A 27,855-nucleotide genomic window follows, 5' to 3' on the forward strand; every position below is an offset into this window, starting at 1 on the left:
GAGTTGTAACCATTGGAGCGTGTGTTTGCAGGCAAACACGACCACGAGTGGTGTTGAGCACGTGTACAAAGTATCGGAGGTGCGGTACGTTTTGAGTGATATGGTAGTGGGAGCAACAAATGAGAGTGGCAATTCCCTTTGTTTATCCGGGAGCTATAAAAAGAAATGGTAAGATTCCAAAGTTACTGCATTACCACGATGCCTCGCCTTAACGATAATCTGAGAGAATGCGCCATTGGTATGCTTGATGCTGGTTTAATGGCTCGCAACGTTGCCAGACGTCTGCAAGTGCACGAGTCCACCATCAGTAGGCTGAGGACACGATTCCGTGACACAGGGACCACTCAGGACAGACCAAGATCCGGAAGACCACGTGTGACCACCTGTAATCAGGATCGCCATATTCGCTTGGCCCATCTCCGTGACCGTCAACTCAGTGCTCATGGACACAATTCAATGTACTGCCACTGTAAATTTCACAACTGGATATAAATACCTCATATGAAACCAATATTCATAATAAAACTCCCATATAAACCAATATCGAAACATACTTGCGTTTCTTTTGTTGTTCAGTATATATTGCTATATGAAAAAATACTCAGGAGGATATAATAGCTGTGTGATGCTGACGTAAATGGTCATACAAATTAGTTGTGTTACGTCTCATTGTGGCAGCAATTGCAAGGCACTATCAACACAGAACACGGGTTTCAATATCATCCATCTTGTAGCTGAAATAATTCCAGATAACTGACGTTGCTTTTCTTTTTTGCACCAAGTCTTCATTTACGGTGATTTTCTCTTGTTCATTGCTTATTTTTCAATGTTGTTACCAGTGACTCACTCCAAACTGATTGAGAACGATTGTGATTGGTGGATCGCTGCGTGCAGTGTGTGTCTCATACCCTTGAAATTACATGAGAACATGTTGAGTTCATTTGCCTCCTACATTGCAGGACCTGTGATGTGACTATTGCACACACCTACAAGGTGGGGAAGCAAAATTTACAATATTTTGAGGGAGGGATTGAAAGACAGTGTATGACCAATTAGTTTATTGAAAGTCATGAGAATTTATTTGCCACAAGAAAATGTACATAATAGAAAATGTTTTTATTCTATGTGTCCTCCTTCTTTCTCAATAACTGCCTTCATACGCTTCCTGAAACTTGTGCAAGTGTTCCTCAAATATTCGGGTGACAACGTCTCCCATTCTTCTTTAATAGTATCTTTAAGAAAGTTGACATTGCTGTGTGATGTTCTATTGGTAGCATGTTCTAAAACGCCCCAAATAGCAGAATCCAGAGGGTTTAGATCTGGGCTAGAAGGCGGCCATAAACATGATTCCCCAAAATTGCTAAAGTTGGATTTGTTGCTGTTGTCAACAAGTGTTTTGGTGTTCTTGTGTAAGATTTTAACTTCAAATCATATTTTACTGCATTTCTAACGGTCTTGTTGTCTACCTCAAGTTCAATTGCCATTTTTCTCACAGATTTGGTTGGATCCTTTAGGATTTTGGATTTGAGAGCTTTAATAAAAGCTTTGGTACGTTTTTTGTTGCTTCCTCCACTTCCAGACTTTCTCGTAATAGTTTTGCTCATAGTCATTCTCTTCTTTACATTATAAACAGTCTTTATGGACACTCCAACTGTTTTTGAAATCTCCTTTGGTGTGACGAGTGCATTCAGCAAATCACACACACTTTGACGTTTGCTTTCCTGATTACTCATATGGGCAACAGTTTCTGAAAAGGTATGGATAATAGTGTTAGGTATGATTATGACATCAATATATGTTTGGTTTCAAAACAATTGACGTAGTGCCTGCTGAGAAAAAACAACTAAATGTTCATTGTAAATTTTGCTTCCCCACCCTGTACATCGCGATGACGATGCTCAAATAATATATTGTGCAGCTCTAAATGGAAGCCTTTCCTCTCTTACATTGATAAAACATCTATAGAAAACATAACAGAATAGAACAGTTATAACACTTGTAATTAAGTGAATGCGGACCAATGTGAGTGGAGGGTGGGGGGGTAATACTTTTCTCTGTTTTTTTATTATTTTTTTTTGTTTAAGTTTTTATTTGTTGTTAGTTGGTTTTTGGAAAACTGGAAAATTGGACATGCTTATACCTGTGCTGAGAGGATATGTATACTGAAAAAGTGTCCTAATAAAAATAAAAAAATAAAAAACATTCAACCAAATTATATCTAGATTTTTTTATTTTTTTTTTTTTAGTTTAAGTTTTTATTTGTTGTTAGTTGGTTTTTGGAAAACTGGAAAATTGGACATGCTTATACCTGTGCTGAGAGGATATGTATACTGAAAAAGTGTTCTAATAAAAATAAATAAAAAAAAACATTCAACCAAATTATATCTAGATTTTTTTTTTTTTGGTCCATACTACAGCAAACAATCATTAAGGGAACTGTAATTGAGTGTTGAAAAGGTGGCAATCTTTAACAATCGACCCCTCCAGCTCTAAAAGCATTGCAGTCTCAAGAATTCACTCAGTAGGAGAATAATACCCAAAAGAAAAGAAAGAAAAAAAGAAGAAAGAAATGCAAGAAACTGAAGCACATCTCTCTAACACACTCCCCCGCGTCAGTGAAGCTCATTGTTTACAGTGCAGTCATCAGGGGCATGCTGCTACTGAGCACTGCGAGCAGATGCTGATTATTTCCCACATCTACCGATATGAATATTTGACGCCAAGGTCATTCTCCTCCAGCTATCCATACCTCTTATTCAGCCGTCGCTCATTATTACCATACATCGTTTCCTTGACATTTCCGGCTCTTTGTATTCCTTGATTTAATTAGACAAAACTAATTTGCAGCCACCAGAAGGAGATTGGAAACTCAAAATTAAAACCGCAGTTTCATTCTAATGCAAAATTCTATCATTTATTAGGAAATGTCTTTAACCTGTCAAAAGGATCAAGCCACAGGTCAGATTCGATATTATTTGATCAACTGCAAGATATGTAATTATTTTTCTTGCAAAAACATCTACATTTTACATTAATTTCATTGTCAATGGGAATAACCTGTATTGTTAGCTGAACTATTCCGAGTAAGTGTTAATATTGCGCTATGAATACAGTCTTAAAGCAAATAAACGGCACCAGAAGCTGTTTTTCACTCTGTAAAAATATGTGTCTAATGAAACGTCGGCGACTAGAAGTGGAAAATCAGGAGCAAACTATGATGTGTACCAGTGTTCAACCCAAACATCAATATAAACAATAATTATTCTTTCAGGACATCACAAGATTATACACAGCAACAACAACTCAATTTCAGGCAACTGCCAACACTTTTGACTGCATTTACCCATACCCCACCTATCAATCTCGCTACGTTGCTGCGTCAAATCGTGCTGGTTTTCAAGCTTTGTGCGTCTGTCAAGTAGAAAAACAGGACTCTACTTTCTATGAATAAAAGAGGGGCACTGTGCCGACCAGCGTGTACAACAAAAGCGAAACTATCTCAAGTAATTGCCTGCCATCAGAAACAGAGAACAGTGATTCGAAATGCAGGATGGAGGGAGGCAACAGCAGCGCATACACCAAAGCCAGTCAAGGACATTAGAGCCATCCATCTTCCCAGAAATCTCAGAGCTAATCAAAACGGAGAAGTGCTGGTGGTAGTGGTGAGGTGTTCCCGAAGCAGAACTAGATCATTAAAGCCGGGCATGACGCGCGCTGAACAACGAGGTGTTAAAAGATGAGGCTGCCTCTGACCTTTCGAAGGTAAAAGGTAGGGGGAAGAATGCACGAGCAGAGCGGCGCACGAGATCATCGATTCCAGACAGTTTATCATGGGCAACAGTGCACACAGACTGCATGAACAACAGCTTCAACTTGTCTGGATTAGATCTATAAAGCCCAGTCATCAGAGACAAGGAGAAGAGTCATGGGTGCACAAACGTGATATCTATCTGTCCTGTTGGGTTTAAAGCAGCTACGTGGTGCTTTAATGTAAGATACAGAAAGATGAATACATGCACATTATCATAAACATGTATTTTCTTCAGAAACTAACAGGCCACGTATAAATTAACAGTATATTTAGCTCCGACTGGACCGCATTTCTGGTCAATACCAAACCTCAACATTTGTATTGATTAGTTTGTTTCCAGTGTACCAATACATAATTCATCAACTGTTTGTGTACATGTCGGGGCACATGTATATATGTGTGTACGTGCACAGTTGAAGGGTAAAGCATCAATCAAAGTCAACTCCTGCCTTTGAACAATTATAGGAAAACAAAAAGTCTCCTCTATAATACAGTATGCAGCTGTGATTCTGGGCACCAAGGCAGCAATCACAGCTCTCTTATCTCCCTGCTCTTCATAAAAGGTTAAAAAAGGTCTACGACTAGTTCATGAAAGAATTAAAAGCCTGATGCGATTAGAAGACAAGATGAAAAAAAAGAGTTCAGCGCCTTGCCCCGAGCACGTTAGCCTCTTCAATCTTTCAGTGGAAATTGGGTTTAAGGCCGGGATGCGTTTCCCAGCAGACACATTGTGGCCTTCTCCACAGATCAGAGATCACCGCACCCGCCGCTCAATCCCAACTCCAGCCAATACTAGAACGGGAACGCTACGTCACCACTGCCTTAGATCAGATATTGGGGCGGTTTCTGTAAAGTGTTCATATCACAACGGAGCTGTGCTGCTACGGTGAACACTCCTGGATGTTCACATTGAGCCACTGACCAGTAACTCCAACACTCCGCGGCAATGATTCATAGACGTTGGTTAATCTTATCAGGGACTGCCTGGACACAGCAGTAATAAACTGGAAATTGTCTAGTGAATCTCATATCAAATCACAACCGTGGGGAAAATAAAACAACACAGTTGCTCAGAGCAACAGCACACACATCCATAGACTTGTCTGTTCTTGTCATGACAAGTTATAATGCGATGGTGGTAATTAATTGCATAAATGGACAAACACATCTAAACAGAATCAGTAGTTAACAGCAAATCTCCCCGACTTTTATTTTCATACTGTGGAAAATCTATGCATTCAAAAAGGTCGCATATAGCTGAGAACTTGAAAAGCAATAAAATCCACGGCTTTCTGATTCAACCTTCAGGTTAATCATACACAGAAATGTAATATCCTTATTCTCCACCCATTTCTTATTGAAAACTGGCATTGGCTCGAAACTTAAACTGAATCTAAAGGTTGTTTGACTTGTCGCAGGTAAAAAAAAATGAGATTATAGCGAGGGCTTGAGTAATGAAGGAATCTGCTTGTCCTTCCACGATATGACTCTTTCTCCGCTCGCCTCAAAGGAGGCAGTAAAGCCGCCTGCCACCGACATAAAAAATGACTGGCCACTTCAATTAGTCCAATCATAAAATCTAATTTGAGGCACATCTATCTAACATGACCTGGAGACTTTGGGAAAGAAGTGTCCTGTTGTTCATTTATTAAATATCACAGTTACTGGAGGTTCGTTGTCTGGGTCGCCAGCGACATTGAAAATGTAAAAATGTGGGGTCATTACATGGAGGTGCTTTTCGTATAATATTTAACAATCACAGTGAATCTAATCCAAGGCATGCAAGGTGAGACTAGACAGATTTATCCAAAATTAAACAGCTTAAAAATACATATTAACTAAACTCTATCAATTCAGCGACTACTTTGTATGATTTGTTAAACATAATGTACTTTGTGGTAAAACATTTCCTATTAATGCTGGCGCTTAAGCAGCATTAATCATTTGCATTTTTATTTTCACACGAAAGGCTTCAATGTTTCAGCTTCTAATGCTGAAAAGAATTAAAATAACACATCAATCATTAACGCACATTACAAGGAATAATTAAATTATTCCTGACGGGAAAGATTCAGTTCAGAATCCTACTGACCATCACGTCGACATTACAAGTATAAAACATCAGATAGAAGAAACAGAAAAACAGATTCCTGTGACGTGCAACACAAGAAGTGGACTTTTTTTTTTTTATTCAGGCTTCTCAAATAGCCATCATCCTTCAAAATGACTGAACAGTTTGATGTCCAAAGTAAAACCATTTGCGTCCATTATCCAGCATGAACTAGATAACTTCCCACCTCCGGCTGTGCAATGTTTTGTGGATTATTACACTAGTTCAAGAGGGTTTACGCCGCACAGGCAGCCCTAGCAGCAATGAAACTGACTCTGAATTTATTTCCCTGTTACAATAAAGACCTGGAGATGAGGAAGGTAATGCTGATGTCACTCCGTGTGTCAAGACCGATTTTGGGTGAACTATTCCATTTTATCTACTGTTTCCCCACAGCTCTCCATGTAAAAAAAGATCAAGGATTGATTGAAGCAATTTCATTTTGCCTCTCGTCTCAGTATTTTCGAGCACATCATGGCCCTGAGTTTAGACGTGATCCAGGGAACAAAGAATTGCCTGAATAAGCACAAAATTGTAAAAAAAAAAAAAAAAAAAAGTGTTTTTGGGTAGGCACCCCCCCCTTCTTTTTTTTTGTGACAAATGCGACTGTTTGATTCCTGCAGCTTTGCAGCTAAAGCGACTCCTATCTACAGACTGATGGGAGTCAATTGGTGATGTCAAATGTGATAACTGGCAGTTTGCTGCAGATACATACTAAATTTACTACCCACAGAAGAATATGGGCTTAAAAAAATAAATGAAGCCATTTGAAAAGCAATAGAAAGATCATCTAATATAGCCCTGTCATCATCTTCACTCCCAGACAACGCTGTTTATTTCCCCCTGTGAGGCTGTGGCCTTGCATAGCGAAGAAGACGCCACTCAACAAGCCCATCTTCAAAATCTGTTTACCAGGATGCGGGGTGGCAAAGGGGGAAATTTGACTCACAAATTCAACCTCAGAGTGTTCATGTCAACGTCTTCCTATCTGATTGTTTTGGCATTCACATCTGAATAGGATAGGGAGTGTGAGGCGAAACACTGAGGCCGCGAGCTGCAGATGGTGCTCCTGTGAGAAAGCAAGTGGCGAAAGCACTGCCATCAGACACGCTGTGGCAAATCAACATGAGACCGCTGCAGAGTCGAGCCTATGTACCGGCTGAGCTTGGAAGTAGACAGTGATAAAACAATGTGTTGGAAGCACCTGCACAATTTCCTGGAGTCCTGCTCTGTGCAGTCTTCTGGGTGCAACGCTATCACAGGAAGACAAGTTTCATTATGGTTTTATTTATCCAGTAAAAGATTACTTTCCACACAAAACATGAAGACAGATCTCTTTATTTCTGTATCTCATACATCAGACCACATTGGGCAATTAAACGGACTATAAACATATCTTTGAAGTGACGGACCTGACACTTGACACAAAACCCAACTTAAAAACAGCGCCGTTCATTACTCAGACTGAATGCATTCCAATTTATTGTTTTGCCCAAAACATATATGCCTCAGGACACTTTCTTATAGAACTGGCATGTAACCGAAAGCAAAATCCCTGGGCTAGAACAAGCAGAAAGTGGGGCGACCTGATACTAGCTGACTGGTTTTCGGGCGTAGGCCTGGATGATACGAGGAAAATCTGCAATATACAATCTAATACAAAGAAGTATATTCACAAGGCTTGGGGTAATTTGTTTGGAAGGGCTTCGTACAGGCAAAATACAACATACAAATAAATAAACAAGCCTCGCTCATTGATGAAATGTTTGCACTCTGCATGTTAGGCAATCAGTTTGAAAAAAAAATAAATTGCAACGAGATGACAAAAAATAACTTCATAGTATTGAAAGGTCAAATTGCAGAGGGAATCAACCATTTAGAATGATGTATTACTTCACAAATAGATAAATATAGTTCACCCTGCTGATCATAGAGTACATTTTAACAATGGTATTCTTTATCTTTGCATTACTGCGAGGCTATGAAATCAACAAATAACGGAAAAACAGAGGGACACTCAATAAACAGTATGTTTGCCAGCAAGCATAGCATGTGTAAATAACATGATTTTTCCTCATCTTTTCATCATATTTCCAGCTGTTTTATGCAGTGTGTCCATGTTACAACTACAGAGATGTGATTTATTGGTCGTCACTATTACGATGCAAACCATATGGATGCACGTGCACCGAGCAGTGAGTGTCTGATTCGATTCCCATGTGGAAAGTGCACGTCATTCTCATTTTCTCCTCCCACAAATTTTCTGTCTCTCCACTGTGACTGTCAAATAAAACCCCAAAAATTATCTCTTAAAAAAATAATAAGAGAGCTCTTTAATAAGTCATGCTACTTCTTGCTTCAAGTGGTATCATAGTACAATGTATAATGAAGTTGGTATTTGTAATGAAGTCAGAAATTAAACACCATGAGGACGGTGGAGCATGCACTGCACAACAATAATATTTTGTGAAAAGGAAACTGGTTTGGAGAAAATGCAGCCAGAATAAGAAATGTCTCTGAGTCAAAAGCTCATTAGTACCAGTCCTGGTTGTGGTTCGAACAGTGATTCCACAGATCTGTGAAATCTGGGCATTATTCCCACCGACAGTAGCTCCAAAACAACAGACCTTGTACTACCCAGAGGGTCTGCTTCTATTCAGCTCCCAGGATCCTCCAAACCAAACAGTTTGGGCGACAGCTGGACTTTCACTCTTTACCATGAAGGGGAGCTACGTTTGGAATCTGCAACTGTGGGCCAATAGACACAAGATTACAACGCACCAGGGGGTGGTTTAGAAAAAAAAAAAAAAAAGAAAGAAAAAAAGAAAAAAAAAAGAGGTTTTGCCTGGTCTCACTAGCAGATTGTTACCTATACCCTCCAAATGTTCATTTACACCTGAAGATGTGAATGCTCCGTCTAGACATCAGTGTGCATTTCTATCTTTTAGGGCTAAACTGCGTCTTGAGGCAGAGAATGGGGTTATTGCTGTTGTTATGGGTCATGAAAGGGGTGTCTTATTGTTGAAGCAAACGGAGGGCGGTGAGGATGAAAATAGCAAGCTGCAGGAAGGGTCTTACACTAATGCTTTCTCCAGCTGCTCCACCTTAGGCTTATTGTTCCACAGTGCCCATCACAAATAGAAGGGAGGCCATTTGAGCAGAGCCTAGACCGGGGCCAGGGCAGCACACCTTGGACCTCGCATGCTCCATTAAACCGGGAACGGGGGGAAAGTATGAGGTCCTGACAGTTCCTGGCTCAGAGCCTCGCCGCTGACACAATTACTAGCCCCTTGTCCCTCGTCCGAGCTTTGCTACCTTGTGTAAAATGGCCGCCTCTAGCCTTGACTATGGATGTAAACAACAGACGAGCTGCTGCCAAGAGGACAGGGCTCTCAAGCTGTGCGGTGACAAGAAATGTAGCTCTTCCTTTGGATCTCGCCATTATTAATTCAGGTGTTTGTTGTTTTCAAGTGTAACAGCGTGAGGTTGGATTTTCGGTGGCCTGCAGTTTAAGGGGGGGGGGGGGGGTCTCCAATCTGTTTTCCTATACAATACTGCTGTGGAGTGTAGATTACAATAAAACTGCATTTTGTGAATGTCTAGTTTTGTTATAGTGATCTGAAAAAAAAGATGAAATTGATATGAGTACATACAAGATTCACTAGGCAAATGGGCACAAAATATGGCTGTTTTACTCAATATAAACAAACATCTGGTCTGGGCTTCATCCCCAGCTCTCATTTAATATGCCTCCTTCTCCCCCACAAACACCAACTTAACTATTTTTTCAGCCGGTGGATGGTTTGCCAAGGAAAGCTGGGAAAGGAAATCGAGTTTCATCTCAGGAAATATTTTGTGATGCACGCTTACTTACTAGTAAAAATAACCCAGCCATTGACTAATTTCACAGAGAACACAGCAGTGTTCTGGCAACAAAAAATAGGATGCATTTAGCTTTCCAGACTTCATTAGCTACTCTGTACCAGTTCAATCTTTGTGAATCTGCCCCTAAACAAATAACAGACCTTGTAGTTCTGCAGGCATCTTTACACCCTGTGGTTTTATTTAAGGGTACCTGACACTGGTCAAACAGCCTCCACATATTTTACGTTAAAATAAGGACGGCATTGGAATAGGGTTGCTGCTGATTCTACATTTCTGACACATCCTCCTGCCCATCCTTAACTGGCAAACAGGCAATTTATTTTATTGCTTCTAAATAAATGGTTATGCATAAACGTTACAGGCTACAGCTTTAAATTTCCCAAATACAATTCTGCCCTGCTAAATAACAGCAGTAATAGTTAATTTCAACTCTGCCAAATGCGGTAAATTTAGTGTCCATTCTGTCATGATATACGTCAGTGGATGAAGTCTCAGTCTCAGTAGACAATGTAACAGGAATAAATTGTACCATTTTAATTATTTAGACAAACATTAAGAAGACAAGAGGAAAAAAAAGGCGGTTTGCTAAAGATATCAGCGTTAATCATCTGTTACCGAGACGCTTTGTAGTCTGACCTGAAGGTGCGCACAGCTGAAAGATGGTAGACAAAGAAAAAGTGTGCATCACCTGAGGGAAATATAAAAGGTTAATTCTGGCAAGCCTATTTCCCTGGCCCAGAATAGAGCAGGGTGCAGATTATCTACTGTCAGGGAAAAAAAAAAAAAAAGTTTCAGTTTAGCTTAATGCAACTTAGGGTCATTTGAGAACAAGAGATAATGTATTTCTCAAATTTATACTGTATGTTTTTATTTTAATTGAGATAGGCCTAAAGGGAGAGCTGCTTTTTTTTTTTTTTTTTTTTTTTTTGGGTTGAAAAAAGGGAAAGATCACGGAGACGGACAGCCTCGAGTCAGCTCCAGCAGAGGGGCCTTGCTGACCTAGATCCAGGCTGAGTGGGGATGATATTAGCAAAGCAATTAAGGGAGATGACAGCCGTCAGGCAGGGTCGGACTGACAGGGATAGCAGTCTGTCTCCCTTTCTGTTCTCCCTCTCTCTCTCTCCTCCCCCCTTTGCAGTAATGGCTATTGATTTTTCACAACCAAAACAAGGGGGCCCCTTCTCAGCCCTGAAGTGGCTGAGTTGGTAAAGAGATAAAGAGAAAAAAAAAAAGTTTAAGGAGAGGGGAGGGTAGAAGAATGAAGAAAGTGCACATGGCATGGGTGGGGTGCAAAGGGAAAGCACCGAGGCTCATGGGTTGCACACACCGTCAACTCTTTGCTTGGATGTACTGAAATCACTCCAGGCACGTCAAAAACTTCATTCCCCAGAGATGATAGGGAAGTGGAACTTGTACCTTAAAAACTTGTTCCATGTTTTTGCCATGGGGAAATATAAATCATAATATTTGGGGACAGTAAATCCTAAGCTACAACTTTTTTTTCCATGTGTAACTGTGATAGAGGGTGGGCATTAATATGGATTTATTCTCAAACATATTTAGACTAAGACATTTAACAAGCCAACCCCCCTTGAATTTTGTTAATTGGAATGTCAGTATAACAGAATTTGATCAGAATGTGCCCCCCCCAACACCACCAGAGCTGTAAACCAAGGGGAAACACTGATCTATGTATCAACTATGCATCCATCTATACTTCGTTGAATCACAATATATCATTTGGACATCGTCAATGCATTGTTCTATCTACAAATTCAGAGTACAGTATTCGTCATTTTGTGTTTGGTGTGTTGAAACTGACTGTATCTGACTATATCTATGCATTACCACTAGGGATGGGAAACATTAAGAATTGAACGATTCCGATTCCATTATCGATATTGCTTATCGATCTGATTCCTTATCGATTCTCTTATCGATTCTCATGGGGTGAGGGAATAAAAGAGTATAAACGGGTGTGTTTGCATTAACTGTCTTTTATATTTCCATCCCTGCACAGAAAATATAACCTATACAGTATGTACAAATAATAATAATAACAGACAACGCGGGGGGGGGGGGGGGGGTACAGTGAAAGTGAAACTAAAGACGCTTTACTAATTCCTCTGTTGCCGCATTTCTACAACGTGGAACTGGTTCGACTCGGCTCGGCTTGTCTCCCGTTGTTGTGCACCTCATTTCCTTCCCCCTACCTTCGGAAACTTGTATTTGAGGAGTTACAACGTTTGTTGCCCACACCGGAACCGGCCCGGCGTTCCCTTTGCCGCTACATTCACAAGCGCCGCTGTGTATCAAATACGTGACATTCTTGTAAATGATTCACATGCTGTGGACAAATGTTTGAGGATATTGGAGGGATTCCACCCTTTTGAAGACATGGAAGCTTTGACAGTGTTCCAAGTAAGTGGACCTGGTGTCGTCTTTTTAGACCGTTTCTGACTCAATGCAATGTTAGCTACGTTCTGACTAAAACAATGCAGCATACGTGTGACATCATCGCGCATGCACAACGAAGGCGGAATCGATAAGCAGAATCATTAAGCAGGCAGGCAAACGATTCCAAGGAATCGAGCTACTGGGAACCGGTTCTCAAAAAAGAACCAGTTCTCGATTCCCATCCCTAATTACCACTAAGAAAGCCCCCCCACACACACACATACACACACACACACACACACACACACTACAACCAACTACACTCTTGAAACGGCCAGTTTTGGCAAAGATACACATCTCTTTGAGCTATTTTTTGTTTTGTTTTGGTGAGATTTACTCAATTTAGTACCACAACGTGTTTCCTCATGTGCACGTTCCACCAAAACTTTGCTTCTGACACTATTTTGCAAATTGTACTATCACAAGAACAAACCAAACAACTCTAAATAAATTTACCACAGTGCTAACCAAGTGTGAAGACTTGAATATGCAAGACAGCAGCATCAGAGTTGAAGAAAGAATGGTTTGACTCTAAAATATTTATCCAAACCAAATATGACATCACCATATTTCAACATAATGCATTTCAGAAGCGATTATATTCAACATATTCTCCAGCCTGTTTTATGTGCGGCTATGACTAACTCACTTACAATGAAGTACCAGGCAAGTAATGTATATGTTTAATAATTCATTGGCTCTAACTAGCATTAAGAAATGTGTGGCAGCTTTATTTAATGATTCTATTAAATATTAGCTATTATATCCCGTAAATAAACAAACACTGATCGTTGAAGTAAAAGGAAAACATCTGAGGCTGATAACTCTTGGTTAAATATACCACGTTTTGTGTCACATCCATTTATGGAAAATGCATGGCAGCTGGTGTCGATGGAGAAAATCAGGGTGAATTAGACCAAGGACCTAATTCGACTAGACCTCATATGATATCAAAATAAATTAGATGCCTTGATTGGCTCTAATAGGATCTTTGAGCGCAACTGCAGACATTCAATACCGCAGCATGCTGGAGTCTTGAATTTAGAAACCTGCTGTTTCCTAAAGCCGATGTAGAGGAGGACGGGGAATATCAGCAGTCATCTTTTGTCCATATGACTGAATGGACCTCTCGCTGTTAAACTAAACACAGAGATGAGCGAGAGAACAACATGTGTGCGGCAATAACCTCCGAGAAAACAAGATTATGTGAAATCTCATAAAAACGTATTAAAATATAGCTGTGTTAAAATGCCCCACAAACCATACATCCAAATCAGATTTACGACAATTACAAGAGACAGCGCCACTTAAATCACCGGCCCATTCAGCTGTCACAAAGCAACGTATGTGTCACTCCATCCCAGCATGCACTGCTCCAGGCGTGCAACTCACTGGTGTTGTGTTCAACATGTCTGCTTTAATCTGATCTCAGTGGGTGGCTGCAAGTTTGACAAAAGCGGAGGAGATAGATACACAGACGACCAAATTCGGATGAATAACAGCACAGTGGAACATAAGTGACATGATGAGATAAAATAGCACCGAAAAAGACCCGTGACAGACTAGAGTAAATGCATACTAGTGCTTTTCAAACCCCACCGTGTGTTGTCAGCAGTTTAAAATAACATTAAATAAATCTGTAGGTGGCATCTCTAAAGTAACACCTGTGAGACGACTACATAAGTGGTGCAGTGTTTCCATGGACTGTTCTCTGAGATCTTCGTTTCCTTTCATCCGCCCATCGAGTCGCAGAAGGGTCAGCATGTAAAGAAGGTGGTTTCTTTTTCGACCGCTCTCCGAAGCCAAGAACACCTGCTCACCTGATACATGAGGCATACTTCAGATATTTCTAGCTCGTTGCACTGTTTTCCTGCTCACTCCATGTTACAATGTCAAGATTTTTTCTTCTTTTTTTTTGATACATCAGCACGAATTTCTGCTTCAATCTCAAAATCAATTTTTACAAGCAGCACTTTCATTTTTCAGTTTACAACATGGAGGGAAAGATGGTTGAGTTTGTGCGAGTGGCTGGGCTGATGTGAATTCTGATTATTTTAGTAAGCAGCGGGAGTTAAAACTGAAAGTTGATTTGTTTTGCCAAAGTGATATGCTAGGAATCTGGAGGACGCTTTCAGGGAAAATACATATGGTGCAGGAATGCACATTTACAAGCATGGGGGTAATCCCTGCTGAGACCCTATAGAATCACTCTGACATCTGCACTACATGTGTGCCTCATCCATAAAGCTGCATGAGGATCCTTTTATTAGCCTTAAATGCACACCAAATGCATAACCTGTGGGTCAAGGGGTGCGATGCAGACTACATCACTTCAGACAGATAGAACCTTAGAGACAAAGAGCCTGGCGGAAAAAGCAGCAAAAGACCTGTAGCATCCCAGTAATGACAACTACTTAAGCTATTACCTCTCATCTCCACTGACAGCCTTCAGCTATGACCATTTAGTTATATGACAGCAGCCGCTCAGGTCCTTGTTTCAAGTGGAAAAAAATAGTTTTCTCTGCCTCAAGCAGAACCAGAACATGCTAGTCTGTGCACCTTAGTCATGGTTGTGAACAGCAGTGGAAAATGCAGTAAAACATCTGAGACATCCCTACACTACATATGCAGGGAAGAGATACGTGGCGTAATGAGTTGCACTCTGCAGACGGCCATTAAGGCTTATGTCAACATTAGGGAGATATCCAAATAAAAAAAATTGGCAGATGATGCTCACAATTAATTCTGAGTAAATTTTCTCAGAGACCCATTGACCATAGATAAGAAGGTACATCTGAATTCTTTGATAAGAGTCCTGGTTGGGGAATTAATTTCAGACAAGAACATTTGGTCGTTACAGCGCTGCGATGTAATTAAGGTTAAAAAGGAGTTTTCATACCAGGCGCGGAAATAGCTTCTTTTCAGATCTTTGTGAATCTGATGGGGGGGCTGGGGAAGGCGTTCAGAATATGTCTTCAACTGATGCTGGACAGAAAGCAGCTGCACCGAGCAACATGCTCAGCCCAGAAGGCAGCAGGAGAGAAGATCACATTTTGGCCTGCCAAACAGCTTGAGTCAGCTGAAAAATTCAAATATTCAGTCAAGTTCAAAGAACAACAAAGAGCGAGGGGTAGCAATAAGTTACCGTTTTTATCTGGATCTCAGATGCAGCATAACACAATGTGGAGGCATTATTTTATGTGTGCAGTGTGTCAGCATCATCGCAGAGCAGTAAAATAAAACTATATACGGTTGGCCAGACGTAAAAAATAACAGTTAAAAAAAAAACTGACTGTATATTGTAGTGTACGAGAAGGAAAGAGCAATGAAATATGAAGCACATAATGTTCTCAAATAAGAAATTACCAGAAACTTGGCTTCTGGGGTACACACCGTCTTATATTAGAACTCAAGCGTTGTTCAGTCTTCTCGGCCAAACATTCTTTTTTGGCACATTCATATTGTTTCCAGATTATTTTTTTCCCCAAGCCTGGACGGTGAAAAAAGTACACATGCATCAATTTTCACATATTTTGGGGCAATATGAACTACACATGCAAGTGTCTTTTGCATCACTAGCTACAGAACACACCATGGTCACGTCAAATACAGCATGACGCAAACACTGAACCTGATCTGTGCTGCTTGGAGGCGTCTGCACGGGTAAAGCTGGGAGATGTGTCACCAGTGGAAGCTATGTAGTTACTGAGACCTATACTGACAGTCAATAGAAACTTTGAGGTAGAAATGTCTGCATATTTCTACTTGTAGGGGGGTTGTAATTATTCATTGTGGATTTAGTGATGACTTAGTGCTCGGGTAGTTGAGATAATGATGAGTTGTCATGTTGTCACGGTTCATTGCACATGGGTTGGTCTCTTTGCAAAAGTGGACCAAATACACATTGAACAATACTCAGTGGGTATCTGCACAATTTGAGGATTGGTTTTGAAGGCCTATATAAAGGCCACCATTGTTAGTCCAGTGAACGCCATCATGCCACGTCTATCACCTGAACAACGTCTCCGGGCACTGGGTATGGTGGAGGCCGGTTTGAGCTACAGTGATATAGCCAGGCGTATGTATGGGCTGTTCCCAACCCACAATCACAAACCTGGTTGAACGCCACAACACCACAGGCTCTGTTGACGATAGACCGCGTCCAGGGAGAGAGAGAGTGACAACTACTGACCAGGACCGCTACTGTTGTGACTTTGTGTTTGGCAGGTGCCATTTTCTTTTGTTAAGTTTTTTGTTTTGAAATTATTCTTGAAACTTTAAATTTTTGTTTCTGTATGCCAATAACCTAAACAAATGATTCATATGAAAAAATTCCAGTTTAGGGTTTCAAAATAAAAATTATGTCGAAAAATATGCTCTCAAAGTTTTCATTGACTGTGAGTGTATATTGTTACCACGGCTAACCATGGACCACAGTTAGGTTTGGGTTAACACTGAAATCCACAAGTATTCAACTCATAGTAGCAGTCTTATTAGGATCCAAAATATCGAATAATCTGCCAACTCTTCTGACGGAGCTTCCTCAAATTCAGTTTAAAAAAGCTGTGAAAACTCTGCTCCTGAATGATTGTAATTTTCCACATGGGATACATTTCCAAGTTTGGTATGTCATGGAATTCTATTTGTTGAAAATGTACTTTTGTGCAGCTTGCAAATATTTTTTTTAGATTTTTAATTGCAGTTGTAAATAACCTTTGAAATCTGGAGGTTGCCACTTGTTAAGTCCCTTGAGGGTTTTTGGTAACCATCCATCACAATTTTTAATCAACAAGTATTATGTGTGTGTTTTTTACTATGTGAAAATTAAATAAATAATAAACAATAAAATAGTATCATAAAGATGTGGTTTGAGGAGAGAATCCAATTTGCCTGCAGTGAACGTCTACTGGTGACTGATGAATCATATTGTCAATGCAACAATAATATGCAACAAATATTGCAGAAGACCAGCTTTATTTACACATGTATTCATTCTCCATGTGTGTTTTTGGCCAAAAAGACAAACCCAGGCCGGCAGTATGCTCTGCTTAGACTAACGACACTGAATGTAATCACACATCACAGATTTTACTCATATCATGCAGGGCTACTATATACAGTACTTTATCTGCTGTGATAACAATCTTACAATCTCATGACATCTAATGACACACACTGAGGTTTGACGATGCAGTAACACCTTCCCACAGGCAGGGCACAGATAGCCGCTATAAAAATCAATAGGGACCAAAACCAAGCATACACAACACACTGGTAGGTATTGTTAAATAAGACGGCTGACATGACGTGCACTCTATGCCCTCAAATGGCAAAGCCTGCTGCTTGATATTGTTATGCTGCAGGATATCTTCACCAAAGGGGAAGTGAAGGTTGGGGAGCGAAGGGCTCAGGGAAACCATGGCTGGCAGGATTTTATGGATGAATGTAGATGGACGGACAGATAGCTGGTGATGCTGAACATTTTTGGCCTTTCTTTTTGCATTATGTCACCTCTCAAATTTCTTGTGTTCTTGCACTGAATTGCCAATTTTCCAAAAACAGGTCCTTCCAATAAAAGAATACAACCCTATCAGTGTTTGACAGAGGAATTGAAAGATTTTTCATTACAGGTGTGCTTCTGTAAAGCCTTTCTGAGCTCATGGTTCTATCAATAAATTGCAGTTGTTAAAAACAAAGATGCTTGATGCTTTGGGTTTCAGCTGGATTTGCCACATATTTCTCGCTTTTGGCTCAATATCGCTTTTGCAAGAAAGACTTCGATTTAGTGTGGTTTTTAAGTTAAATGAAGCTTAAACTAATTGAAAGAAAAAAGGGTTTAAAATTATTTTTCATTGGAAGGTCAGGTGATATTAAGTGATTAAAATAATTACTAATGACAGGGTTGTTAAAGCAATGGGGTTTCAAGAGTCTATTTAATTTACAATACGCTCTTTGAACAACTGCAAAAAACTGACTACATTCAGACATTATAAGGACGACAGAGAGGCATCAAGGCGAAACAGACGAGTTTTAACTGCTGAGTAAAAGATGATGTGACAGCTGAACTTTAAATGACTTTAAACATCAGAGTGTTGTCCTTTCTCTTCTCCTGTGAGTTTGCACTAAAGAAAAAGTAGTTAAACACTTTTCCTGTCCCTATGATGCATTTGTACATCTCGGTCCCTTAGGGCTCTTTAAGAAACCAAGACAACACCGACTGCACTGCTAAAAACGCCAGCATAGCCCATTCACTGATATTAGCCTCAATGGCCTGGATAAGATGGCATGTTAAACCCCTGCTGTGTGTATATGTGTGTGTATGTGTGTGTGTGTGTCAGCCTCTTAGGATTCCATGCTCCTTTAACCATGGGTCGACCCCCTGCCGGGCCTTACGTCTTAATCACTCCAGGGGTGTGCAAGAGACAATGCTTCACTGTTTATGTGACAAGAATATAACTGGGTACGTGTGACAGCGTGGGCCGTGCTTGTTGTTTATGCGTGCGTGTTTATGTTCCGCCTCCGTTATGGTCCGCTAACGGGATGTGAATGGGATCGTGTGAGGCTGCGAGAGGAGGAAGCCATTTTTATCATTAAGGCAGTGGCTGTGCGCTGTCAGGGCCAGAGGTCGCCTCATGAGTGGCAGCGCGGGGAGGCTGGTGAAAAGCATGACCTTGCTCCCTTGCTTTCTCTTCTCCCTCCATCCTGCACACCTGATTGCTCTCCACAGTAGAGACCATATCAAACATGCATCTCGTGGCGGCCGGGTCAGGGGTCATGTCATTAGTGACATTACTTTTCTGCTTAGAACATACCTTTACTCTGGATTACCCCCCCATCAATTTCTGTACAGCTAAATACTTCACTGTGCTGCATCCAGATAAATGCCCCTCTCAAGGCTTTTTTCCCTTTGTCAGCAGCAGGTGAAGACTCCTTCTTGTCTGAATAATGGTGGTAGGTGGAGGCTCATCCTGATGCTGGCTCCAAGCAGACACTACACTAGATTAACACTCCATTAAACTGCTTGTGCAGTATTTTAACTACATTTATAAAAAAACAAAAACACATAGAATGCCATGAGCCACTGCTAAAAGTTTAGAAGAGATGTCATTGTAACCTAACTTCTGGAGCTTTTTTTCCATGATGGAAACTGTATCTCTAAAATGCAAAAAAAACCAACATTATTTATGATGCAATTAAAATCTCAGGTTGTGACTGCGGCTGCTGGAAACATTTTCCAAACAGAGTAAGTATGCAAAATGAAATACTATATAACCAGACTAACCAGGTATGCCAACACACTATGTTAGAAGGGGGAAATTATATAAAGACATAAGGTATTTTATCTATTTTTGGCTGTTTGGAGCAAAATAAACACAACTGGAAGTGTGGATTTTCACTGGCTTCACAATTTTAAATAAGATGCAACAATCAATGATTCTTTATGCATCTTAATTTTTGATATCACTTAATACGGTTCCTTTTTCATCAGTTAATACAAGCCGTCAGGTAAATCTGGACACCAGCTTTGAACAGTCCACAGTTTAAGTAGCTGCATCTTCCCAGTGCCTCAGTATGAAAACATAAATCATTCTGCAGCTCATCTTGAGGGTGTAATATTGTGAATATTTACAAGCCCCATAATTCAGTTAGATCTGCATCATGATACATATTTGAACTGAGAAAATTTTGCATCTCTAGAATATTGGAGTATGTGAAATGCCCAAACTTATAGTTAACCACAAACAGATATCATGGGTCAAAGTTAACCATGTTTCTTAGACGCTGTAGGGGAACTTGATTAATATTTACTGACATTTTTTTTCTGTGAACATTTATTATACCCAACGAATTCACTGTATGTACTTCCAAACAACAACTCTTATTTTCATTGCAATCATAATATGGAAATGATATGATTATACATTTCCTCTCAGTCCCAGTACCATTATTACTACCACCATTACTACTATACTACTACTACTACAACAACATCATCTTTTGACATTATCACAATTCTTGTGAAACCCCCAACACAACCACACACCAGCCAATACCATAATATATATACTTTTAGTATCCTTTAAATTATTGATGGTGTCTTATATGCATATTTTTAGTTTTGTGTTTTTCATATGACTTTTACTGTGTAGTTCATGTATATTTTTTGTGTGGATGTATGAATGACATCTCTATCGTCAGTAACCTATTGGCACGGATAGTCCTGCAGAAGAAATTTTTCATCTGAGTCCTTTTTTTTTTTTCTTTTAAAAAATTATGTGGGTTAAATAAAGGTTAATAAACCGTAACCTGTAAATAAAGATGGACACAGTTATAGCTCCTCAAAAGTGAAGCCCAAACATGTCAGTCTCCCTGGGGTGGCTGGCTGCAGATGAGGTCATAAACCCCACCCCATACAAACTAAAACCTCAATAAAAAAGGTACACATCTAATAGTTCTTGTCTATTTTTTCCCCACAGGTTTAGTTTAGTTTAGTTTATTGTTTATTTGTCAGGGACAATGTACAAATATATTAATCTCAAAGAAAAGAGATGCTTTGCACCAGAGTTAGCTACAAGCTACTGTCCATCTGCTGTCCCCTGGCAGGTGTGCACACAATGCGGAACCTTTAAATTACATGCAAACTAACCTTAGCTCATAATTACAATAGTTAAAAACTTATATATTTATTTCAATTACATACATTTCATATTGTTTCTTAAAAATGCAGTTTCATCATACTTCATTCCTAAAACACAGGTTTTAAAATCATGCTTAAAAAGTTAATTTGGCCCAATTCATCAACCATTAAACAGACATTAAAAATATTTACCAGTGAATACATAACACTACTCTATATTAAAAACCTGTCAGTGCACCTCATGTTGGCAAGTTTCAGACTTTTTAGATAGACTGACATATGTTCACATCATCATTGTTTCATAAGTTGTTATACATAAAGGTGATAACCAGTCATGGTCTAAAATCCATCAGCTCCAAAAAAAAAAAAAAAAAAAAAAAAATCAGGCATTAAGCTGCAGGTTACCATAATTGTGAAAAAAAAGGTGAGAGATAAAAGATTTTGACCCTGCCAAATTATTCTTACATTAAAAAAGGTAATTGTCAAATAAATTATTGGTAAATTCAAGGTTTTTAATTGTCAAATTGGAGCTCCTTGAGTGGCTACGACAAGATGTCCAATTGGTTTTAATAGTATTTACTAAGAGGACAAAGTCACTGCATGAGCCCTACCGTAATTTACTGCTCTACTCAACGGGAGATGTGGCTTTCTTTCTCATTAGCTGCGGCACAGTCCTTTCCAGTCTTTTATTCACTGCCACCCCCAACCTTCCTCCACAACGAGTGCAGCAGGTAAGCTGCCAGCTGATGGCACCTTTGTCTGTGCAGCTCTGCATGCTACCAGGAGACCTGTTTTCCTCCTTGCAGAAGCTTGTCATCTATCATTACTCGGGGAGGCCTTGAGAATGATTCCGGCAGACAGCTCCAGCTTACCGTCTGGGGGCCCAACGTAAACAACACACTGCTGGGCAAACAAGGGTGATGATGACCATTACTTTCCGAGGTATGTGGTAGAAAAAAAATGTATTGTGTGGTGTGTTCCAACTCATATGTAGGAGGCATCTTTGGCAGAAAGTAGGTCATTCTGATCACTCGGATTTGTAATTTTACTACTGTAAAAAATGTGTTTCTTTTTTCCTGGTTCTCACGCTACTGTAATTAGGTGCACATTTACACCACGAGTGTCAGAAGTGGTTTAAACAACCCCGTGATCAGTCGCTCTATTTAGCAAAAATGAGAACAGCAGTATTCAAATTTGGCTTGGCAACAAATAACCACACTTCTCTTGCCTGAAAATACGTGCCTGTGTCCCTTTCCAAGCAAAATGTGGTGCAGTTTGTTTGGAGTAAGAACAGTCATAGCAGCTAATGGAAAAACCCCAAACCACTCCGAGCTTTATGGGTATGTGCAGACGGATGGTGACACCTTATAGCCAGCGGGTAACCACTGGCTATAGGATATTCCCATTGACATTTTCGATTAGTGGGTAGATGGGTTGGGTGTGTGGGATCAAATTGGGTACTAAGTTTGAAGTCATTTGTCACCATTTGGTGAAAAACTTTCCTAAACAGACTATTTACAATAAGAAACCACACTTTTGGGCAAACAGAAAGGTACACACACCTCCCTCAAAATGACCTGAAACTCTGCATCATTCACATGTATGAGGAAAGCAGTGTTAAGCAGTTGCTAATTACATGTAAAAATTAGGGATGTCCCGATCCAATCTACAGATCGTATCGGCTGCCGATCTGGCATTTTTTAGAAGATCGGATCAGATTTAAGTCATGAGATCGGGCCAATCCGGGCCCGGGTTGGGAAGGGGGGGGACAAACATCCTGCCCCCTCAAATAAAAGTTTCCAGACATAAGGAAAAGCTGCGCAACAACAGGAGACTTAGAGCAGGGGTGTCAAACTCATTTTAGTTGAGTTGCCACATTCAGCTAAATTTGGTCTGAAATGGGCCAAACCAGCAAAATAACAACATAATAATACTTAAATAATGTCAACTCCAAAATTTTCTTTGCATTTTAGAGTGAAAAAAGTCAAATTCAACAATGAAAATGTTTACATCTACAAACTATCCTTTCAAACAATGTGAATAACATGAACAAACTGAAAGAATAAGTGTGATTTTAACAATATTAAGCCTCAGTTTATCATTTACACATGTTCATTATAACTTTCAAATCACTACAAATACACAAAACATTTAATATCAGGCAGAATATTGTTAAAATTGTACTGACTTTTCTTAAAACATTTCAGGTTGTTCATATTTGTTCAGGTTATTCACATTTTTTGTGAAATTATATTTTGTTTTAGTGTAAATACATGAAAATATTTACATTTACAAAGAGAGAAATTTGGATTTGTGAGTATTTATAGATTATTATGATAGTATTTTACTGGTCCTGCCCACTTGAGATTGAACTGTTCTGAATGTGGAACCTGAACTAAAAGGATTGTTAATATCTTGGTGTAATTTTTGCATTTCACAAATTCATCCCGAGGGCCGGACTGGACCCTGTGGCGAGCCGGATTTGGCCCCCGGGCCAAATGTTTGACACCTGTGACTTAGAGGAACTAGTAAAGCGTCTATAAGTTTCACTGTCACTCTGTGCTTGTATTCATTATGACGTCCGGTTGTGATGCGCAAGTCTGTTTTTTTTCAACCTGTGGGGCTTTTGTGGAATTATTTGACCCGACCCAACCCGCCCTGCAAATAAACTGACATTCTTTTGACCCGCCCCAACCTGACCCGTGACTAACCCGCTTCACATCACTAATGCACGGCACCGAATGCACCCCCATATAATACCTGGATGGACCTGTCCATAGACACACTACAGCAGTGGAAAATATAAGGTTCTAATTTGTCCCACATTACGAATTTGGAAAATGCAAAAATTATACTAAAGTTATTAAGAGTCAAGAGTGTCATAGTTGTTTTAGTTCAGGTTCCACATTCAGCCCAGTTGTGATCTCAAGTAAAATAATAGCATAATAATCTATAAATAATGACTCCAAATTTAAATCAAAATTTCATTGTAAAAAGTCCATATCAGTATCGGCAAAACTAATCCTAAAAAAAATCGGATCAGAGGCAAAAAAATCCAGATCAGGACATCAATAGTAAAAATCCCCAAAAACCATAACTGTAAACTGTTGATGATAAAGTGGTTACATTCAAAAGTTTATATAGATTGATATTCTGTTTTTGGAATTTTAGTTATGTCAAGATTATTTTTCATGTTCATTTATGTTGCTTGCTATTGAGTAAATTTAAATACGGCTATTAACTTTGTAAAGCGAACACTTCACACGTATTTGGAAAGATACTTGATCCATATCTGTATATGAAAATCCTAATCCTGTTAAAGGGAAGTTTTTCCTCACCACTGTCACCAGTCATAAGTGTTTGCTCCTGGAGGATTCTGTTGGGTTTCTGTAAATTGGCTTAGAGTCTGGTTCTGACCAACTCTATATATAAAGTGTCATGAGATAACTTTTTCGTTGTGATTTGGCGCTATATAAATAAAATTTGATTGATTGATTTCATTGGTTTTCCCCTGTAAGTCGCTTTGGAAAAAAGCATCTGCCAAATGCCTAAACATAAACATAATGGCCTTAAAAGACATAATTATGACAAACTTGAACTTTTCCACCATTTTATCACTACGGTCTCACATTGTATCTGTAACATTTCCTCTCTGTTCCTTTGCATCCTCTCATATCTTTCACATATTTCTGGACAACAGAGGTCAGCAAAGCCGCCGAGGCAAATTTGAGTGCAAAACCATGAAGGGTAGTCTGGTTCATGAGGAGCTGTCTCTGTGTCTTGTCAGGCTCCATTCATTTGGCAGTGTGTTTTTGATTGTTTCTCTTCTTAGAATTTGCACTGCTTCTTCATCTGCCAATCAAATCCATGCACACAGCTCGGAGGGATCCTACTCTTTCATGCCTGGCTGCGACTTGCGAGTAACCATGTTATTGGATGAGAGCAGTTTTCATTGCTAAAAACTCAAATATATTTCCCTTCCAGAATTACTCCTGTGAAGCGTCCAATTTTAATTTAGGTTCTACTGAAGAAGGGTGACAGTAATAGTGCTGTTGTAAGGTTTACACTGCCCGGTTTAAATGTTTGTTTTCAGGACTTTTCAGCTTCATTAACCCTTAGGGGTCCACGGTCACGGCCCCCTGACTGAATCACATGACGTTTTCAACACGTCATAGTGTCGGAAGTTGGGACAATTGCATTCAAAAGTGCAGACTTGAAACACTCTGCCACTTTTTATTTGATGATGATAGAGCGAATACAACCGGAGATGTGACATTTTGAAACCGAAGCAAACAAGCCATATAGCGTTATTTATAGCGATATAAAGCAAGCATTATATTTCTTACCATATCTTCGTCATTTTTTGTCCTTTTTCAAAACACAAAAAACTGGCCAAATTTGCAGATTCTAATCCACAGACTGCATTAGCATTACAGGTAAGGGTAAGGATGGCCCCCACCTGAACCAGATGTGGAAACTGGAAGCGGAAACCGGGAGGACCGGGGGGCATGTGAGAAAACTGGAGAAAACGCCTATGTAAAGATTTGCTTTTATGTCAAATATTCGAGTATAGTTTTAATTTATTACAATTTTAATTTTTCATACCTAAGATTTGGAAACAATATTTACTTTAAAGTCTTTGAAAAGGTTTGTTAAGCATCTGTGTGTTATTTATGCAATAAATTATATACATTTTTCAAATCTGATTTTATATTTTTGTATGTTTTTTGTCGTTTTGTGTTGATATAGTACGTTAAAGTGAAAAAATAATAGGCAGATGATATAGATGAAGTTGTGCTGAAAAAAAAGATACCAAACATGGGTATAGTAAACATTTCTTTATATAGTACATAAAGGCAAAATCAAAAGTACTCAAAAACTGCCAAAATAGGCTCAGACCCCTAAGGATTAATCAGCTTGAAGCATGTCTAATCCAAACGTATTGGGTTGCATACAGTAGGGTAGTGGATATTCTGTTTCCTGTTTCATAAATAACCTTCCCGATGCTAAGAGTGTAGGTGGACGGCTGTGTCACTAATGTTGAGGTGGGACTGGTACAACAAACCCTGGCATATTAGGGCCTAACACTACAGAACACAAGCTGTGGGTGTGATCGCAGGTGAGGATTTGTAAAAAATATGCAGCATTACAGTTAATTTGGAAAGCTGTGAAAACCGAAGGCAGTGTGGACCACCACCGCTTCGAACCAAACAGGCTGAAGAATGAGAAAAAAGTCCATAAAGCACAAACCAAACACTGCAGAATTCTTGCACCTGAAGCCCCCCAGCGAGGGTTGAACCCCTACAAAGCGGCTCCTAATGAGTCCTGTTCATCAGTGACGCACTGACCCAGGACGGACACACACTACTACACACACACACAGACACAAAAGCCGTACCCCCCCCTCCCCACGCATGCCTGTGGCGCCCACGCCTGGTCACCTCGCTGAGGGATCAAAGGCAGTATGTCGTTCTAATCAGTCCTCGCAGTGGGCAACCCCATTAATTCAATTCTATTTCATCAGCGGTGAGCAGACCACCAGAGGGGTCTGTACATTCCTGGGGTCCTGCAGTCCAGGAGTAATCCTATCTCTTAATGACCTGAGATCAGACTCTAACCCTGTAATTGCTCGGAGACCGACTTGGTTTTCCTCGCTGACAGAATTGCAAGATCTTTGCGGGAGGAGAAACAAAGACAGACATAGCTCATTTTCTGGACACGGCAGGGAAGTCAAGCAGAATTAATGACGCCGTATATCAAATAATTCCAGACGATCAACCCCCCACTAAACCAGGCCAACATCACTGAACGTGCACTTACACACAGCGAGCTCTATCAAAGGATCAAGTACTGCACATTAAGATAAGAAAACTGGAATTTGTCAGGCTGTACAGGTTTCAACAACACAATCCACTCTTTTCATGAAGAAACACTCCTAAATTGTAAAACAGTGCTAGTAAAATTACTTAAATGACAATTGGCTAATATAGTTTCAGTGGGAAAACAATAAAATGAAGGGATACAATAACACTGAGTCATATTTTAATGTGCCTCGGTATCACACTGTGTGGCTTGTCTGTGGTATGATAAAATGTTTATTAGGATATAAGATAATGAATTTTTCATATCTTACCGTACCTTTGGTCTCTGGTGGATGGGGATGCTCATCACAGACAAATTAGATCTTTTGAGTATTGCTGTCTACACCTGCAGAAACAATAACAGTTGGTGAACATGGCGAAGCTTTAAAACAGAAAATGAAATGATAACGTCTATAAATCTGGCCTTAATATTCTCCTGCTCACCATCTGTTAATGACAAAATTCAGGCATCTCTTCACACAAAGATTAAAAAAAAAAAAACAAAAAACAAGTCATTCAAGTCTGAAACAATCTGCATCAAGAGATTTATTAGTGTGAGCTTTGGTCTAGAGAACAGATAGATGGTTCCACAGAGAGAGACGCTACAGTGAAAAACCTATCAATAACTCTCTGACTGTCCTGAGAGAAAATCAGAGGTCAACGGCGGATAATTCAGCGGCAGAAAAGGTCAAACTGAAGGCATACGGCTGGAGTTAAAAAAGCTCTCGGGACTGAAAGAAAAAAAAAAAAAAAAAAAACTTGCTGAATGGAAATAAAAAATTACTACAATTATATGCAAAACTGAAGGCTCTGCTTTTTTTAAGATGACGGCAAAGGAGAGGGTTCGCATTGGGAGATGACACTTCAAAGGCCTTCATTGTCGAATGTAACAACAGCACTGGTGTTTGTGAACAGCGATCATCTGACTCCTCCACGGTGGCAGCCTTTGGAAGATACCACATCTTGCTCTGTGTGTGAGAGTGTTTGTGGGAGACTGTTCTGTCTGAATCAAGGACAACACAACCAAAAGAACCTGGTAGACATCCTTGACTGCTTTGAATTATAACTTGGTCAGAGTAAATGGGAAAAATGA

The 27,855-nt window shown here is 39.8% G+C and overlaps 1 protein-coding gene and 1 long non-coding RNA gene across 6 annotated transcripts in view; one reads left to right on the plus strand and one right to left on the minus strand.

Moving 5' to 3' along the window:
- Positions 1-27,855, minus strand: part of klhl29 (kelch like family member 29) — a 434,041-nt gene that overhangs the window by 385,720 nt on the left and 20,466 nt on the right. For 2 of the 5 annotated variants that reach the window (XM_030128389.1, XM_030128390.1), the window contains exon 2: positions 27,035-27,108. The exons of 1 other annotated variant lie outside the window; for it this stretch is intronic. The gene's annotated coding sequence lies outside the window, so the exon portion shown is untranslated. The remainder of the gene's footprint in view (positions 1-27,034; positions 27,109-27,855) is intronic. 2 more of the 5 variants (XM_030128386.1, XM_030128388.1) reach the window with 1 other exon arrangement.
- On the plus strand, positions 20,610-20,856 carry LOC115415005 (uncharacterized). The gene is made up of 3 exons (XR_003934750.1): positions 20,610-20,623; positions 20,717-20,721; positions 20,752-20,856. It is a non-coding gene; the product is annotated as an uncharacterized LOC115415005 (long non-coding RNA).

The sequence above is a fragment of the Sphaeramia orbicularis genome, chromosome 24, assembly GCF_902148855.1.
Source record: "Sphaeramia orbicularis chromosome 24, fSphaOr1.1, whole genome shotgun sequence".
Taxonomy (NCBI): domain Eukaryota; kingdom Metazoa; phylum Chordata; class Actinopteri; order Kurtiformes; family Apogonidae; genus Sphaeramia; species Sphaeramia orbicularis.